Here is a 16,338-nt window from a genome sequence, read left to right on the forward strand (position 1 = left end):
CTTAATGTTCCCACATACAGCCTCATCCACAAGAACCTATCACAGTTAGGTACTTGATTATTTTAAAAATCCACCTTAATTTAATTATTTTAAATAATACATATAATTGGACAAGAGAGGCCTACCTTAAATTGTTTCCATCTCAATCTTGAAATATATTTTCTTTATATTGAAATTTTTTCTCCAAGGTATATTAGAATTTTCTCATGAACTATGATAGAAACATACTGAAGACTGATTTTGATTTACTCTTTCCGATTAACTCGTACCACTTGGTAATGCTGGATGTTCAAAAACACTGTTGCTGAAGCCAGAACACACGAGTTGAAGTAATGATGTTTTTGCCTATTCAGCGACATGTGTCTTCAAGCAGGCAGGCGTGCAGTCACTGAGGAGTTGGGGCTCCAACATACAAATTTGGGGGGGGGCACAATTCAGTCCATAACAACATATAATCCAGATGTTTAGCATTTTTAACCAATGTCACCACAAAATTCCTCCCTCCTAATTAGCCCACATTCCTGTAGCCGCATTAGTCACTGGAAGAACAATTTAATAGCACTCTGAAAAAATAAATTCCTAAATCCTGATTTCCTTTAAAAATAGCATTTTCAGGTAGAACCAACTTACCATAATCATAACTCTGCTCTTATATTTGCTTATATCCTACCAAAGCGCTTCTTACAGGAGAGGGAGCTGGGCTGAGGCGGGGCCACAGCTGGTAGATTGTTACATAATAATTAGAATTCTCAGGAAGCTTTCTCAAAATATACCCGTCTTTCCCACTAACCTTTCCAACTGTGAAACTCTGTACGTGGCTATCTGTAGGCACTGTTAAAAGATCTTCCCAGATTTCTCTCATGCCTTCACTCTCCTTTCAGAAAATTATATGACAAATACTTTCCTGACAGACCTGCCAGCTGCCAGAGAACATCACCCTCCTCTTCTCCGTGGAGAATAACAAGCATGGTTATTTAGAGTTTTCTAGCAATTGAACCAGATTCCTCTTTTTTCTCCAAGTCTACTGAACCAAGTTATTTTGCGGAAAGTTTTTCGAGAACAAGTAAGATGGTATCTGATATACTGATGCCATTTAATTTTATAATTACTTCTAAAAAATAACTACCTTACTCCATCTAGTAGTTGTAGCTAGTTTTCCACTACTGTTATAAGGTCTCTTTGTTCCTTTTCAAAGCACATTAAGTTAAAAAAAAGAAAAGAAAAAGAAAAGCACATTAAGGGTGTGTAATTCTAGAAAAGCAATCTGAATGAAAAGTGCACTGGCCATGTTAACAAGTCAAAATTATAATGATGCAAAAAGAACAGCAAAAGGGGAAAAAAATGTTGGCTGGGACTTGGAGAGGAAATTATGTACTGTTCAATATAATAAATAAGTTATAAAGTTAACTTTGAAAAATAGATACACTAGTTTATGTATAAAGTCAGTGGAGCTAGCTGTTATTGATTTCTAAAACCTGATATTAAAATTTCAGGAACTTGACTAGCCAGTTGTTAAATCTTTGGCAGCTTGTAATTGATGAATGTGGAAGTATTTACACCACAAAAATCAGCAAATTCTACAAATCAGGACCTTTTCCCAAAAGAGCTAGTGCTTCAACGTTTACCAGCAAACCACCACAGTATTCAGTGCCATTTACTTAGCCACATTTATCACTTTAATTATAAGCAGGCCACATGTGAATATCAGACTTCTTTCCTTTCCTCTTCATCTATCGACTCCCAGTTCATCCATACCAAACTTTTTTTTTTTTTAAAAGGAGGAAAAACCTAAGTGAGAAGCACATTGGCTCGGCAGGAGTACTCTTATTTTGAAGTAGCAACATATCTCTGCAGTCCTCCCACAAAGAGATAGGTGCACCCTATGGGATTTCTCTATCTTAAAGTCTACGTCTGTAGCTGCTCTGCGTAAACCAACTCCTACATGGTTGTCTGTGAATATTGTGTACAGCACGTTGTATTCTGTAAGTCAGTGATTCTTAAATGGTAACAGACCTAGGAATTATTCGGGGTCATTCAAAAATAGATTCTTGAGACTCACAGAGAAATCTATGCCGCAAAGCCAGGGTAGGATCTAGGAATCAGACATTTAAAGAATCCCAGGAGACTGTGCTGCTCCCAGGCGTCCTCGGCCTACACCGATGAAGCATTGCCATAAGGTTGTGTTTGGGGTGGTGGCAGAGCATGTGCAGGCATCTGGTCACCCTGCCAAGAATTACTTTGAACCCACCTACTCAAAGAAGCAGTATCTGTCCAGTCTCTCCAGGTCATGCTTACGTCTCAATACCCACCTCTTTCCGGAGCCCCAATCAAGTTAACTCATCCTCCAATTTGTCCAGATAATTTTATCCTAGCACTTTTCCTCTCCAGATTGTACATTTTACTTGCCACCTGACTGCTGGTGAACAACTACTGCTGGTTTTCTTGGCGAGGGATCAGATTTTTGTGTCCAGCTTCTAAGCAGACACGGGACTTTGCTGGGTTGGGACTTCCCTGAAGGTCACACAACTTCTGTTCAAAGTCACGCTTCCCAGTGTGTGACCTTTTCCTGGGAGCACCTCAGAGATACTGAATAAGAAATTTAAAGGCTTTTGAATACATTTAGGGCCCTCCTTGTGTCTCTGCCAAGGAGGAGAAAAGGAATTTAAACTATTTACCATCATCCTTTATTATCTATGTGGTTAACATTTGCCTAACAACTTCAGAGACACTCAGTAGCTGACCAAGCTCATCTTTTTGCTTATTGGAGTTCTGAGATGGTACTAGGACACTGTTCTGTGCCAGGACTAGACCTAGTTCTCAGAGACATGGTTTATGATTTCTTCATTCAGTTAAAGTAAGGGGCTCTTTGTATTGGCCACTACCCTAGGCATTCCCTAAATGTTCTCTTGTAAGGGATTTCCAGCACACACAATGTGGTAACATATTTCTAAATTTTAACCTTTTTTCCCTACATCACACCTTCTCTGAACAAAGTGAATTCCTCCATGTACCCCACTGCCCATGCCTCACACCCCACAGGGGAACTCTTCCATCTCCCAGGCCACACAGGGGCAGGTAGATGTGAAATCACCTACTGCAGAAAGATCAACAAAGCCTGAGTACAATGCAAGAGGCAGAGGTTCGGAGGCTTACGGCAGAGGAAGTTTTCCTCTGGCAGAGTCTATAGAAGCAACCAGTTAGGAGGAAGGAATAAAAAGATGGGGAGGTACCACATAGAAAGGAGAAGACACCGGAGAAACCCTGAGCCCCTGGGAGCTCACATTTCTGGAAACTCACTCTGTGTGCAGTTGTTCTCTTTTGAGACCCACTCCCTGAGCGGTCAGCCAGTTGTCCACATTTCTTTTGGCTTCTTGGCTTGTACTGACTTTGATCTAGACCACACAGAGCCAGCCCACAGTGCAGACCAGCCTCTCCACCCTCTTCTCAACCTGCTAGCTGTTGACGAGCCACAGGTAGAAAGCTCAGGACACTTGGAAGCTTTCAGAAGAGAGGATAAGGGGCTGTTAGATGCTTAGAAAACCTGTGAGTTAAAAGATGAAAAGAAAGCGCTGCTCTCTGACCAACAGTACCAGGCTAGAAGTACAGCACCTTTGTAAGACTGCAGAGAAGTGGCCCTTCTGAGTGAACAAATATTAAAAGGCACCACAGCTGGACGGAGAGATTACAGAAAGATGCCTCCTCTAGGGAGACGAATTATAAAACGGCATAGAAGTGCGAGCCAGCGCAGCATGGGCTCTACTTCAAGCACAGCCTGCACAAGCACACCCTGCACACGGGCCACGGCGGCGCTTGCGAAAACCGGTGGGGTTGCGCCCGTCCACCTGGCAGCACGGACTGCGGGCTATGCGGCTTTTAACTCTGAAGACTTGGGTCAGGCATTACCTGACCTTACCAAACAGGGCCAAAACTCTGTTCCCCAAAATGTTGAGTGCTAAAACTATTATATGGAGATGACCTGTCTGTGTGTCTGTTTTTGTCTCTAAGCTGTCAACTCATCAAAGACAGAAACCACAAAGAACAGATCTTGGGACCTCTAACACCTAGCGTTGTGCCCGCTACATAGTAGGATCTCAATAATGTTTACTTGTCTATCCCTTGCAAAGCCATGGCATATTTACAATAGCATTTGCCCTTCTGTTAAGCACTGCCACATAGAGGAGGAAAGGCGAAGATGTGGAGACATCAGTAGCACACAGACACTCCACTCCACTCAACAGATTCAGTGAGGAGCCTTTTTTAATTAGGCAAATATAAACGGCATTGTTTTGAATTACTAATTCACCCTGCCTCTCCTTTAACCTCAGTACATACTCAGGTAGATTCTTAAAAATAAACTCTTCCAACCTTAACTCATTTTGTGAAGCTATGTTTCAGTTTATTATTTGGAAATACTATGAAAGGTACTAACTAGCTAATGGTGATTCTTTTAATCTATTTACTATGTACATTCAGAGCCTCTGATAATTTTTTTTCTAAAGTATATAAAGTATCATCACCACAATGGGTGGGATTGTACTGCAATTGTGGGAACAACAACCTGCAGATTAAATTTTTAGATTTATAATGTAGAATACAGCAGTCATTAAATGAACAACTTGGAAAAGTCATTATTGTGTATTTTCCAAAAAAAGATATGTGTTAGGAATTCTTAATTATAGCATACTTTGAAACCTCATGATCTGCTAGAGTCTATAAAGCTAGGTATGTGTAGAACTCAGGACTGTTCTGACATTTTCATAGTGTTTTCAGTTTTTGTAAGTAGTCATTTATGTCAAAAGGTAATAAAGCATAAAAGCAGGGCTGTGGTGGCAGTGATTTCATAAAACTGCCTCAACAATGAGATTAGTAATATACTGCACTGTTTGATAACGCAGCATATCTTTTTCAGATGTTATCTAAATGCAACTTTCAAAACCCTGAGGGAAAAGACATTACATTTTAATTTTATGGGTGAACTACAGTAGGTTTAGTATACATTAATTGAAATTCCTGTGTGCTTGGTCAACATGATAGCCAATGATTACCCAGACTTATATTTTTAAACTTGTCTTTGCCTTATCTTCATAAACTTAGGAAAGAATAGAAACAAATTAAGTATATGAGCAAAAATGTAGCTATAAAAATGATCATCAGAATATTGCTTATATAAGATAAATGGAAAATACCATACATGTCTTTAAATAGCACACAGGTTACATAAATTATGGTACAGCCATACAACAGAATATACTATGCATCCATAGAACAAATGCTGAGAAATGTATTTATCACCTCAAAGGGATGTAGACATTTTGTTGCTCAGTATAAAAGGTTAGTTTAAGAACGTATACGCACTTGTAACAGTGAATAAACGGAAGCCTCAATTAAAGTAAGGAGGCTAGAAGAGGGAGCTCTCCTGCCCTACCAAGACAGCAGAGGCCAACAGTAAAAGGAAGACTTTCTCTTCTAGTCTGGCAAGAGCTCAGCCAACAAGAGACCGTCACAACTCAGCCAATGAAGAGCCACTAAACCTTGAACTCTCAATTTCTCAATGGACCCTTTGTCTACTACAACCCTCCCAACTTCCTTTTCCCCTCTTTAAAAGAGTTCTCCTCTCCTTGTTGCCTGGGGACTTGCATGTGATTTGCTAAGGCTGCAGACCTGAAATTGCAACTCTTTTTTCATCTTGAGTAAACCCATTTTTGCTGGAGAAATAAATGGCACTCTATTTATTTTAGGTCAACACTATAAACCTTGAAAATGTAAAAAATAGTAATATGCCTGACAAAAATAGCACTAAGTTGTTTGATAGAAAGTGGAAAAATGTGTGTGCATTGATTTCCCAATCTGTTACAGCAGGTATTCAGTAAATGACATCTAAAGTTAACATTTTTTAAATGGCATTGTTTAAAAGATACCTCACTTTTATTTTAGAAGCTGTGGGCAAAATTATGCCTGAACAAACTGCATAAAAACTTTTTATTAACCCCTCTCTGAAACATTGTTTACTTTTATACTCACACCTTTTACAATTTTGAGTATTTTCTTTTGATGTTTGTAATTCAACTGAAGATAATGTTGTAGTGATATGCCAGTACACACATCCTGCTAAAACTTTGGTCATGATGCAATTAAAGAAACCAAAAGACAAAATAGTTGAAAAAATTGATTGTAACTATGCAGAAATAGACTGAGCCTCAAACTGGGCATGAAAGAAGTTACAGGACGCAGGCCTTGAGGTCCTGAAAGGTGTGCAGAATGGGGACATTGAGAAGTTTGAAGGCTGTTTACATAGGGAGTAGAGACAAGAAACAGCTCTGCTAGCAGGAGCCAAATGCTTCTGCCTTTCACTCGAGTAAGAAATGCCTCAATTCATTGATCTGCTCCTGTTTGGGGTGGAGGGGAAAGAGGAGTCTGAAGAGTACCAGTGAGAGAGCAGAGATAAAGGGAAAGCAAAGCCAGAAAACAAGTAGATAAATCCACGAAAGCAAATCCCTACATCCACTGCAATCCATGGAAAAGTGAATGAAACAGCGTGGCTGAAGCGAAGCATCATCCCAAAGTGTAGGGAGGACGGTAAACAGACAGGTAAGTTGGGATTAGAACACAGAAGGCACTGAAGCTAAGCAATGCAGTCATTGTAACACGTATGAATAATCACGGCTGAGTTTTAAGCTGGACTTTAAAAAAAATTAAATGGTGTGAAATGAACTAGAAGTACCAAAGAGGAAGAGGAAAACCACCTCTCATAACAGCCTGTTACATTCAAGGCACAGCGGTCAGTAGTTTCTCCTCTAACATCCGTAACAACTTGATGGGGCACACACTATAATTTTCATTATACAGACGAGGAAATTAGGGCTCGACAGTCACGTTCTCTCTTTCATCCTGATGTCACTAATTTGAGCCTTCTCTTTTTTATTTGTCATCCTATGAACAAAGGTTTACAGACTTGATGTTTTCATAAAACCAACTTTTGGTTTTATTCATTTTCTTTAATGTTTTCTATTCTCTATTTCATTTCATTTCAATCATTACTATTTCCTTCCTTCTGTTTAGTTTGGGTTTGTTTTATAGTTCTTTTGCAGCTTCTTAAGATTAAAAGTTTAGGTTATTGATCTAAGATTTTTTTTCTTTCTTTGTATCAGTGTTTACAGCATTGATTTCCCTCAAAGCACTGTTTTAACTGCATCACATGTTTTAGCATGTTACGTTTTGTTTTCATTCATCTTTAATGAAATTTCACTTGTGATTTCATCTTTGACCCTTCTATAACAGCTTTGTTTAATCCCCACATATTTGTGAATTTTCGAAGTTTCATTCTCTTATTGATTTCTAATGTAATTCTACTGTGGTCTAGACAAAGACATCAAAAGAAAACTGCAGGCCAACATTCCTTATGAATCACAAAAATCCTCAGTGCAGTATTAGCAAACTGAATCCAACAACATATAAAAAGGATTAGACACTATGACCAAGTAAGACATAGCCCAGGAATGGAATAAATAGCCTTGATATCACAAAATCAATTAGTGTGATACAACATATCAATAGAGTAAACAGAAAAACACATGATCATCAATGCATCAATCCATCAATGCAGAAAAGTCATTTGACAAAATCCAGCAAGCTTTCATGATGAAAAACACTCAACAAACTAGGAAGAGAAGGGAGCTTCCTCAACCTGATAAAGGGCATCTACAAAAAAAAACCCCAAAGCCAACATCATACTTAATGGGGAAAGACTAAATAAAGTTTGTCCTCCTAAATTCACAAACAAGACAAGGATTCCACTCTTGCCACTTCCACTCAACATTGTACCAGAGGTTCTAGTCACAGCAATTAGGCAGAAAAAGAAATAAAATGCATTCATACTGGAAAGCAAAAAGTAAAACTATCTTTACTCACTGATGCCGTGATCTTGTATTTGAAAAACGGCTCCAAGCTCGTTCCTTTTGTTGGCACAATGCAGGTCCTTGCAATTGTAGGACTGAGGTTCCTGCTGACTCTCAGCCAGGGGCCAGTTTCATCTCCCAGGGACCTTCCTCATTCCTTGCCATGGGACCTCCTCCAATTTTCGAGCCAGTGATAGCACATCAAATCTTTCTCAGGCTTTGAATCTCTTGACTTCCTCCTGCTGGGAAAAAAAACAAAAAACAAAAAACTCTGCTTTTTTAAAGGACTCTAGTGATTAGCTCAGGTCGACTAAGACAATCTCAAAGTCAACTGATTTGGTACTTAAAATTACATCTGCAAAATCCATTCATAGCCAGACTGAAATTACTGCTTACTTGAATAACTGGGAAAAGATAACACATACAGCAACAGCCGAGAATGTGGGGAGGCAGGGGCATCCTGGAATTCCGTCTAGCACAACACCCATTTAACAAACTGGTTAAACTGTTACAGCATTCGTAACTATGTGTTTAAGAAATGTATCAGTACAAGAACAGATAGAATGAATGCCAAGCTGTATGGCAGGTGTGCAAAGGTAGAGAACTCATCACTGCTCCTGAGTTTATTGCCAGAGCATAGCATAGGCAAGTGTGGCTAGAACCTAGTGCAAAGTGGAAGGTGACAAGTGAAACTGCACAGACAGGTAGAGACCAGAACTCTTATGCCATGGTGAAGAGATTCAGCTTTTTCTGTGGGCTCTGGACAGAAGGGAAAACACAGTTAAATTTCCTTGTGCAGAGATTACTCGGATAACAGTGCGGAGGATGGACTCTGCAGCCTGCCTGCCTGAGTTTACATCTTGCCTCCACTCATTACTAGCTCTGTGACCAACTTATTTAACGACTATGTGCCTCAATGATCTCATCTATAAAAAGCAGATATTCTGAATACCTGCTTTGGAGGCTTATCTTGGGAATTAAATAAGTTAAGCACTTAGAACAGAGATTGACATGTAATCACCCCTGTTTAAAAGTTTGTTATAATCAACATCATTAAAAAGGTGAGAATGGAGAGCATTTATTTTTTATTGAAGTATAGATGATTTACAATGTTGTATTAGTTTCTAGTGCACAGAATAGTGATTCAGTTATACATATGTATGTTCCTTTTCATATTTTTTATTATAGGTTATTACAAGATATTAAATGTAATTTCTCTGCACTATACAGTAGGACCTTGTTGTTTATCTATGTTATGTATAGTAGTTTGTATCTGCTAATCCCAAAATCCTAATTTATCTCTTCCCCACCCTTCCCTCTTTGGTAAGTTTGTTTTCTATGTCTGTGAGTCTACTTCTGTTTTGTAAATAAGTTCATTTGTATCATATTTTTAGATTCCTTATATAAGTGATATCATATGTTTGTCCTTCTCTGTCTGACTTATTTCACTTAGTATGATAATCTCTAGGTCCATCCATGTTGCTGCAAATGGCATTTTTTTTTTTATGGCTGAGTAGTGAGAATAGAGAGCACTTAGAAGCCTATTGAAAAAAATAAGAACACAACAGCTCACATCAGCAAAGACTCAGGCTTTTAGATCAAAATAAGAAATTCGAGGAAGCAAATCTGACTGGACTTTGATAGGGGTAAAGATTCAAGAGCAGCTAAGAACGCTCCCTAGGCTTTCAGAGTCAGTGAAGGGCAGATGGTAATTCCTGAGCCAAGGCAGGAAATAAAGAGTGTGTTTGTGATGGGGCTGCCTTAGGTGGAGATGTTACTTTGGACATACGGTCAGACATATGTCTGAAAATAAGAGTCTCAACTCTGGAGATTCAGATCTAAGAGTGACTGACACATGGATGGTAGATAAACGAGATCATCCAAGAAGAGTATGTAAAACGGAAAGAGCAACAGACCAAGGACTGAAAACTGGAAACATAAAAGGATAGCAGAAAAGGAAAAAACTGCAAAACAAAGTAGCAGTGAGCGGTTAGAGATTTGGGAGAACAATGAGAGAATATTATCATGAAAGCAAAGGGAATAAATAATTTGAAAAACCTGCCATGTGGGCAACAGTACCAAGGTAGCATATAAGGACCGAACAGCATCCACCGGTTCTAAGGCTGACACTGGACGCCGTTAGTACCCCGAGAAGAACAGGAAAGTGGATGAGGCAGAAGCCAGCCTTACAGGTGGTCGAGCAGGAAAAGTGAAGGAGAAAAGCTACTCTCAGAAGATTTTCTAATGTGGAAGGAAAGAAGCAATTGTCAGAAAATTCTCAAGTAAAATTTCTAAAGAGTGACAGAGTTTAGACCCAAAAAAAAAGGCCAGCTGTAATATGTGAGAGAAGTTCAAAAGGTTGAGTACTTAATTAGTCTGCCCAGAATGGCTTGTTAAGTAAATCATCCAGGGTGGAGTAGTTAAAATTCTCCCTGATTACAGTTCACAGCAGTTCTCTTTTAATTTAGTTATGAGGTAGCATTAACTCCACGTACATAAACCACCTATGACGCAAATCTTCCAGGAGGAAAACGGGCTCAATAAAGGATGACTTTAGTCAGAGATCAAAGGTTTCCTTTTCCCCATACTTTTGACAATGAGGCACTTACTTCCAGATGCAATTTGGAGCCCTAAGGGGGTTTTGTTTTTGTATAATTACCCATATTTAGCTAGAAAGATGTCAAAACTGGAATCTCCAAATATGGTTCAAGAATTTCTGGGTCCTCTTTAACTTGGAGATCATTCCAGCCCAGACCAGATCAGCCCAGGCTTGGGGGCTGCACCCTGAGGTTTACAGCTGACATTCATCCCGCGTCTGTGGACACAGCTTGGGTTATGCTCTCTTGCTGCTCATTTAACCCTCACATCGCCTGGCAGTCAGGAGCCACTTTAATCTTCACTTTATAGCAGATGAAATTTCAGTTTACAAAGGTTAGATAACCTGCCTGAGGACACTGCAGGGGTTAGCAGTGAGGAGTGCCCAGATGTGAATATAAACAGCCACAATCAGTACATGGCGGTGGGTTCATCCTCTGGCTTTTCTTCTCCTTGTACACCATTCATTTATTCAGTGGAGGCAAAGGTAAGAAAACAAGCAGCCAAGGATTCAAATTCTTAGTGATTCAGGAGCCTGACTATTTATTGTGGGACTAAGTCATGAATTACTTTCCTTCCTTCTTTCCTGAGTTTGCCTTCTACCCACTACAGAATCCGGGATCACCTTTACCAGAGAGGAAGGAGAAAATAGAAAAAGTAAACGCCATACAAGAAAGTCAGCAAACAGGAAAAAACCCCTTCAGTCTCCCTGTGTTTCTCTTGTATTCTCACACTGCTGACACGCCCACACAGAACACTTCACCTCCAGTCACCGGATGTGCAGAGGTTTCCCCCACACCAACATCCAGCACCCAGTGCAACTGTGGTTGTGGGTTGCGGAGGGTGGGGAGGCTTTCCCACAGGTCAACAAGCAATGCTCAGGACACCAGCAGAGTATCCTACTGCTCAACTCAATTTTGACACTATCTGCCCAAGGAGAGCATCAGATTCCACAAGGTTGAGGGGTCAGCCCTACAAGACTGCTTCTCTCCTCCCACTTCCGACAGGTGGTTATCTGGGCTTCTGACCCGCTGACTACAGACTGGAGGTCCCTGTGACCCTCTCCTGTACTTCATACTCCAGTCCCAAGTCCAAGTTGTTATCTGTACTTCTGACTGACTAGAAATCAGTTTCCCACAACCCCCTCCTTGGGCTCAATTAATTTGCTAGAGCATCTCACAGAACTCAGAGAAACTTTCACTTACTAGCTTACTGGTTTATTTTAAAAGGATGTAACTCAGGAAGAGCCTGGCTGAAGAGATGCACAGGGCAAGGGACGGGAGAAGGGCAGGGAACTCCCGTGCCCTCTCAGAACGTGCCAGTCTTCCCAAACTCCATGTGTTCACCAACCTGAACGCTCCCCAAGTTCCCTCCTTTGGGAATTTTATGGAAGCTTTGTTGCAAAGACATCACCGACTAAATCACTGGCCGTTGGCAACTGATTCAGCCTCCAGCCCCTCTCCCCTCCCAGGAGGTCAGGGATGGGACTGAGATTTCCGACCCTCTGATCACAGGGTAGGCTCCACTGACAACCAGAACCCATCCTTAGGTGTGGTCCAAAAAGTCACCTTCGCCTCTCTTGTCACTTGGGAAACTCCAAGAGTTTTAAGAGCTCTGTGCCAGAAACAGGACCAAGAGAAATATGTACTGCTTATTATAAATCACAGTCCAAATGAAATCTCCCACCTCTTCCCTGTTTCCTGGCTTAGGTGAGAGGGCAAATGGTGAGTCCACAAGCCAGGGTATCTCTTCTGAAAAGATCTCCTTGCCTTAATGGACTTTGGGTTGCTAAGCATCTCCCCTCCCTCACCCCGATTTGTATCCTTTCCATCACTGCTTCTCAAACTCTGACCCAGTCATCTTACCCATTCCGTATTCCAAATAAATAATATATTGAAAGTCCATGTTCCCCACATTCTTCCAGGCTTCAGGAATATTTCATTTTTTCTTAAATTTTGCACCAATGATCTTTTAGCTAATAGAGTTTAATCCCTTTCCTGCTTATCTTCCTTAGAGGAGCAGCTTCTACTCCTTACCTGAAGCTTTACAGATCTTTTTAGGTTTGTTTTTTTTCCTCATTCTCAAATTTTTAAGTGAAAAATCCCTGCCTATTCAACAAAATGACAGCACATCATATGTCATTCTACTGATCAAAGTTTTCACATAACTCCTAATTTAGAAGTCTTGCCCCAGAAAGGGGGTAGTATATCTTTTTTTGTTTTTACAACAACCAGAATAAGTCAGTTTAAATGGCCCTTCTAGAGATGCTTTACGAACAACAACAAAACAACTCCAATGATGGGGACTCCAAATACTGCGGCTGCCATGTGGGAGCTATTTTTGAACAGACCTGTCCCTTGCTGTCCCTCAAATTATACCGTTAATTGCCTCCCACTCTGTTTATAAGTAGGATCATCCCAGCTCAAAGGAATTCAATACCATTCCTTATTAATAGATCTGGAGAAAGATTTATGAGGAGGAATATATAAATTAGGGTAGGAAACATTTTTCTCTCAAGTGTCAGTGTCATTCAAAGACTCGATTAAAGACACCCTGGATATGAAACCTAATTTTGGTTAAGAAGTTTTTACTCTTTTCTATTTTTATTAAAATAAACTTTCAAAATAAGCTTTTTTTTAAAATGCTTGTCAAACATTTGTCAATAACTTACTACATGCTACGTGTTAAAGATAAAGCAGTGAACAAAATGGACTTAGTTTCTGCCCGAGGGTAACAAACTCCACCAAGGAAGACAGACAGCAAACAAGTGATAACTATGATGTAAAGGGGTTCAGGAAGCTAAGGGAGTAAACAACAGAAAAGCTAAAGCTGTGATTCTTAAGAAGAAAAATTTATATCTCATTCACTTCCAAATCTATTACATTTTCCATCGTTTATTATTCCTCATATGAAAAATACCCTAAGAAACCAATGGGAGCAAAAGAGCTTAATTCTGGCCCCTTTCTGTTTCTTTTTCATATGTAACTGCACTCAATTTCTAAAAATGGTTAGACTGTGGTTGGCAGTAATCTTATAATGATAACAGTTTAATCCAGCTTAAAATAGAATTTTACAGAGATTGAAATTCTAATGCAGCATAAGCGGAAGTCTTTCAAGATTTTGGCAGATCAAGTGGGTAACTTTTACCAAAATCTATTCCTCAAGTCCAAATGAAAAACAGAAGTGATTACAGCCCCTTTTATCAATGTGCTGGTAAACACTTTAAAGGAAGAGAGAATAGTAAGATATCTCTGCGAAAAACCAAAAAAAATTTATCTAGCAAGGCAATTAAGATTCTAAAATTACTGCCCAACTGTAATTTGTCCAAGCATCAAAGATTCATAGCTATAAACCTTTCCTCAACAGGACATGTGTTCTGTTGGGCAGGAGAATGCAAAGATCTTTATGGAGAATCATTTTACCAATACATAAAGTACAAGTCCATCTACGCATGTGGCCTCAATACTACAGAATTACCATAATGCACTCTTTTCCATTTCCTATTACAAATTTTTTAAAAATCAATGATTATTTCCATTGTCTGCATGACAACTAAATAATTTAATAACCTCAACAATTGCTGATGAGTATTTTGATGTAAGAACACAAACTAAAAGATTTATTAAAGTATTAAGAATAGATTAGTGTTATTTTATTTTATTGGCCAATTACTTGTGGTAGCTCATTCCACATTTTAGAGTAAAATCTGCTTCATCTTGGAATGAAAAAAACAAAGCCTTAGCCAAAATCATCATCCTAACAAACAAAAAGATTACAGGCATTAAAATTGAGTATTTTATTATTTAAGAGTCTTCTCTTTTTCTCTAAACCCTAAGGGAAAAGAGATCTTTTGACAGCCAGAACTTTGAAGAATCAGTGAGACAAAATATGCTTCAGGTTTAATTATCAACAAAAAAAAGGTGCTAGAAAAGAGTCATTCTCATAGTTAGCTTTTAAAAGGAGAATCACAAACGATATACATATTTTACACTGAAGTGAAAATAATGCTATGAACCTTAATTTCACTTCAAATTATGTAGTTGATTAAAACAATTTCATGATTTTTAATAGCAGGATTACAAAACAGAAAATATTACCATCAATAAAGATTGAAAGAAAATTAGTTAATTACTATCAGCAGTGGTGAAGCAGCCTGCATGACAATCTAAGCGGCAGAAATGAAGCTTTAATCTTATTAAAGAGCCAGGCATGCACTCCTGATGCACTGAATTATTTTACCTGAAAACTTTTATTTATCCCCTTCTATGCAGAACTAGATAATACTGGGACACATTTTGAAATAAATAACATGCATTAAAAGCGCCCTAATTTGTGTTTTTAAGTGGCTTCTAGGACTATACATTTTCATTCAGTATGGGATCTCACAAAAGTTCAGTATCAGCTTCTTAAATTATCTAGAGGCATTAAAAATGGAAACTCAGCCAGTGGTTGCCAGGGGTGAAGTGGAAGGAGGGATGAGTAAGTGGAACACAGAGGATTTTTAGGGCAGTGAAAATATTCTATATGATACTAAAACTGCAGACACACGTCATTATATATTTGTCCAAACCCACAGACAGTACACCAGCAAGAGTGAACCCTACTGTAAGCTACGGACTTTGGGTGATAACAAGATGTCAATGTAGGTTCCTCAATTGTAACAAATGTGTGACTCTGGTGGGGACTTTGGATATTGGGGGGAGGCTATGCATGTGTAGAGACAGCGGGTATTTGGGAAATCTCTATACCTTCTTCTCAATTTTGCTGTGAACTTAAACTGCTCTAAAAAAATTGTCTTTAAAGAAAACTGAATCTCAATAAGGCAATGCACACTGTTTGTTGGCTTGTTTTTGTTTTTAACAAATATTCCAGTTGAGGGGGGAGGCTTCTGACCTCTGCACACAATTCTCATTGTAGGACTCAATAAGTCTGACTCAAGTAACACAAAGCTTTTATCCACAAGAAAATCTACAAAGTGATCAAACCATAATACAAAATTATATAGTTTTTGGTCTACAAATATTTGTCTATTACTTTATGGGTCTAGACATACAGAAACGGAGCGTAATGACTGTCTACAAAAGTGGAGTACAAAATTCCACCCCAGGGACCTAGTTGCTTAAGCAACTTTCATTTATAGTAACTTAGTAATCAAAAAAATGTATTTTAGGACTTGCCAGAGTCTAATGAACAACTATATTCACTCAACTTGATCCAAAGGTAGTTTCAACAGCCTCCAAACAATGTAGTTAATTCAAAGAGTAAAGATTATCACTCTTGGGCTAAGTATAGCACAGCAATGTAGATTTTAACGTGTAGGTCACGAAACTAAATACACATCTCAGTTTTTTTCAGCAAGCCTAATCCAGGAAAAAAAAAAAAAAGCTTTTGATGAAGCAAGTGCTACGTTCAGAGCTATGACAGAAGAAAATGGTACTGTAAGCATGCAGAAACGGACCCCTCCAAAGGATGGCTGAGTCAGGGAGGAACCAGGATGCTACTACAGAAGAGTAGGGATCAAATAAGAAAGGGATTTGCAAAATGGAAAAGAGGTGACAGGTGTGAGAAATACTTTCGACTTCCCTCCAGAGTCAACAGACTCCTCACAGGGTAATTTTCAACCAGTAAGAAAAATAAAGCATTTGTGTTGCAAGACATTAAGATACTGAGGAAAGAAACTAAGAGAGAAGAGCTAAAGACCATAAAAATGAGTCAAGTTGGGTTTTAAGTCAAAACATATTGGCTATTTTTTTTTTTTTTTACAGAAGATAAACCTGAAAAGTTCAACTAGAAATCACTTTTCCATTTCTCCCTGCTAGCATGCTTTCTCTATGGTTTCGATGTGATT

The 16,338-nt window shown here is 39.0% G+C and overlaps 1 long non-coding RNA gene across 1 annotated transcript; it reads left to right on the plus strand.

The window, feature by feature from the left end:
* Positions 1–805: 805 nt before the first annotated feature.
* Positions 806–3,981, plus strand: LOC140689636 (uncharacterized). The gene is made up of 2 exons (XR_012064670.1): positions 806–1,063; positions 3,588–3,981. It is a non-coding gene; the product is annotated as an uncharacterized lncRNA (long non-coding RNA).
* The last annotated feature ends 12,357 nt before the right edge of the window (positions 3,982–16,338 follow it).

The sequence above is a fragment of the Vicugna pacos genome, chromosome 3 (assembly GCF_048564905.1).
Source record: "Vicugna pacos chromosome 3, VicPac4, whole genome shotgun sequence".
NCBI classification, from domain to species: Eukaryota; Metazoa; Chordata; class Mammalia; order Artiodactyla; family Camelidae; genus Vicugna; species Vicugna pacos.